The 4,025-nt window shown below is 42.0% G+C and overlaps 1 pseudogene; it reads right to left on the reverse strand.

Annotated features, from left to right (window-relative positions):
• Nucleotides 1-252: 252 nt before the first annotated feature.
• LOC122815083 lies at nucleotides 253-902 on the reverse strand (annotated as a pseudogene).
• Nucleotides 903-4,025: the final 3,123 nt, after the last annotated feature.

The raw sequence follows: 4,025 nt of genomic DNA on the forward strand, positions 1-4,025 counted from the left end.
CAAACGAGTTTTTTTTTTTGACTGCTAAATGAATTTTAATGCAGATTTAGAATATAAAAATAAAAGTATGGTACAACACTGAACAAGGTTTTAAGCCACAATGCCGCAATAATTACTACATTTTCCTACCACTCCATACTGTAAAGTGCTTTTATTAGGTCATCCATAAATCTGTCAATTAGGTGATATCAGAACTTTAAACACAGAATCCTGCAGATTTCAGGTGCTGAAGTTTTACAAAATCATGACTCATTATTGGGCTATTCCAACAACTCCACAGGCTAGCCGACCACCAGCATTTCCAGTTTTTTTTTATTCTTCATCATTAACTCTCCCCAAGGCATCTTCTTTCTCATGGCCACCATACCGCGGCCTACTATGGAATGTGGCCCTGATAAATCAGTCTGTCTTGGAAGCAGAAATCTGCTACACCTTGCTCATCAGCAGTCACATTTCCAAGATCACCCATATGCCGGATTTCATCATCTGGGCCACCGTGTGTGTTATTTTCCGGATTGAAATGAGGACCTGCACTTGTGCAACCATTAGTGTTTTCTCCAAATACATGGCTGTGGAATCCATGTTTTCCAACAGCTAGTCCTTTAATGTTTCCTTTAACAGTCACTGACCCACAATCCTCCTCTTCAAAATACACAGTGCCACTAACATCACCTGAACCCTTCAAAATGTACCCTTCCCTGATTCAGTAACCACCCTAACATGGTGCTGCACAGTGCTCTAGTATGGAGATATTTAGCATGTGTAGGGCATCCTGGAGGCCATGCTGAATGCTAATGAGGTATATCCTAATTAGCAATGTGCTCTCTGCCCTGGAACTGCCTCCAGGAAGGCATATACATGTCCAGCAATTCATGAAATCTCCCAGTTATGTAGATCACCATGGTTGTCCCCACCACATAGCAGTAATGATCATGGCCAAAAGGACATGATAAACTACCAGACATGAATATGGTATGAAGATCAGTGGGGTAGGGGAACTAGTAGACAGCAGGAATATACTTAAGTGCCTTAAAGGCACCAACATCACTATGGGGATTGGGGAGAATCACTAGTCACTAAGGATAGCATATACTCAAATGCCTTAATGACAGTAACAGGACCATGGGGATCAGGGGTTGGGGGAACCACTAAACACCAGGGATAACATATACTTAAGTGCTTTAACCACCCAGATATCACTCTAGGGATCAGGGATGGGGGCAATCACTAAGCACCAGGCATAACATATACTTAAGTGCGTTAACACCACTAACATCACTTTATGGATCAGGGATGGGGAGATAACTAAATACCAGGGATAACATATACTTAAGTGCTTTAACAGCACTGAAATCACTCCAGGGATCAGGGATGGGGCAATCACTAAACACCAGGGATAACATATACTTAAGTGCGTTAACACCACTGACATCACTTTATGGATCAGGGATGGGGCAATAACTAAACACCAAGGATAACATATACTTAAGTGCTTTAACAGCACTGACATCATGGTAGGGATCAGGGATGGGGCAATCACTAAACACCAAGGATAACATATACTTAAGTGCTTTAACAGCACTGACATCATGGTAGGGATCAGGGATGGGGCAATCACTAAACACCAGGAATAACATATACTTAAGTGCGGTAACACCACTGACATCACATTATGGATCAGGGATGGGTGATAACTGAACACCAGGGATAACATATACTTAAGTGCTTTAACAGCACTGAAATCACTCCAGGGATCAGGGATGGGGCAATCACTAAACACCAGGGATAACATATACTTAAGTGTCTTAATGGTACTGGCATTACTACAGGGATCATGGGTGAGGGAACCATTAAACACCAGTCATAACATATACTTAAGTGCTTTAACAGCACTGATATCAGCCTAGGGATCAGGGATGAGGTAATCACTAAACACTAGGCATAATATATGCTTAAGTGACTTAATGGTACTGACATACAATGCTCAAGGGAGGGGGCGACCATTAAACACGAGGCGTAAGATATAATTAAGTGACAGTACTACAGGGATCAGTGCTTAGGGAACCATTAAGGACTAAGCATAACATATACTTAAGTGCCTTAAGGCATCAACTGCACTATGGGGATCAGGAGTGTGGGAACCACTAAACACCAGGGGTAACATATACTTAAGTACTAAAACCAGTGGAGCTAGGAACTAAACATTCTATTTAAGGGGTAAAAATAAAACATTTCAGAGCTTTATTGGAAAGGCTCACCCAGACTCTGTTACACTTTGCTGTGAGGGAAAGGTTGGTTTGCTTTTTATTTGTTGTATTTTGTATTGGTTTATTGCCATTTTATATTTTGAGTGCTGTGATTTGTTTTCTTTGCCTTGTGTTTTGCTTTTGTTCTGCTTTTAACTGCATATTAAAACTTCAAAAGACACCACAGCTCTGTTTCTTGTGAGTTAGGCAGAAAATCCCCCCTCCCACCCTGTCACTGTCATGTTCTTAAATACCACTGTCTTTCTAGTTGCCTGCCTCTTATGTTAATTTGACCATATATCTCATTTCCTCTCTGCTTTCACTGGCTTGTGTGAGTAAGCACAAAATTATCATTTTGTGAAATCACTCCCCTTCAACTATTTAAATTTATTGGCCATTCTACTGTATTCCATAGTACCGGAATACAAAAGTGATCACCCCCTTTCAGTCTATCTTGCTGTTTTAAAAATAGTGACGCTCCACTAAAACTTAACTTTTTAGACAGGTAAAACTTAAGTTACCTACTTTCACATCTAACTTCTCTAGTATGCACTGCAGTGTTTAGGATAAACCATTTTTTTTCATCTTACCTTTAAGCATCCCTTTGACTAGCACTTGCTCTAATACCTGCTGGAAAGCACTAGGAAGTCTTAACTTGATACAAGCACTCAACTCTCCTTGTTAATAAGGAGAAATTAATCATAGGCACTAAACAGCCTATAACTGCAAAGTACCTTGCTAAGGTAAGTGAAAACAGCTCATGTACTTTACAAAAAAAAAAAAAAAAGGCACCAAACCAGGCATGTCCAAGGGTCAGCTTCCGTTGATTTCTCCTGTCCACCTGGTGAATCTGGGCATACTGGGACAATGCAGCACCACCCAACACTACAACCTGTAAGAGATGCACTTACATAGCCAAACTGGAAGCAATGCTCTCTCCACCCAAGATAGTGCTAGACAGTCAAGAGGAGAAGGTTAACACCCACACTACACCTCAAGCAACACATAGCCCTTCTAAACTCACACCACCAACACCCACACATAGCAACACCAAATCCACATATGTGGAGACCCTTAACTGTAATCATCCCAAGCAACAAGGACCTCCGAAGCTGAAACGCAAACAAACACCAATCACAACCAAAGTGTCACATAGCTCACAACACCAGTGTGCCATCCAGCAACAGCCCCTAAGGCAATACAGCTTATCTAACACTTTAGTCATATTTGACTCTATAGTCAGTCACACTGATGTCCCACTCAACAGGCTGAACAAGGAGAAAATTACAGTGAGCTGCCTGTCGGGTGCCAGGATCTGCCACATAACTTATGCACTCAAGTCACTCCACAACAAGTACAAATATGACTCTGTCATTGTCCATGTTGGAGTGAATGACTTGAGATGTACCTCCCTGGACTACATGAAAAGAGACATGGAAGAGCTCTCGGATCACATTGCCCAGGCAGGTATGACCCTAGCCCTGAGTAGCATCCTGCCTTCGCCCAGAATGATACCACAACATAAGGACAAAATGATTGATTTCAACAATTGGCTAAGCTTCTGGTGTCATTCAAAGGGGATCCAGTACCTGTCTGCCTGGGATGACATGATCGAGAGACCACGATGCTTTGCCAGAGATGGTCTGCACCTGTCGCCCCTGGGATTCAGATTACTGGCTAAGGCTCTTGCCACCCCTATAGTGCCTTTTTAGGCAAAGTTCAAAGGACAAAACCACCACCGTAACAGGTACAAGCATGCAAAATCTGAAGGTAAGGCTA

The sequence above is a fragment of the Protopterus annectens genome, chromosome 11.part0 (assembly GCF_019279795.1).
Source record: "Protopterus annectens isolate FY-2018-M chromosome 11.part0, PAN1.0, whole genome shotgun sequence".
NCBI classification, from domain to species: Eukaryota; Metazoa; Chordata; order Ceratodontiformes; family Protopteridae; genus Protopterus; species Protopterus annectens.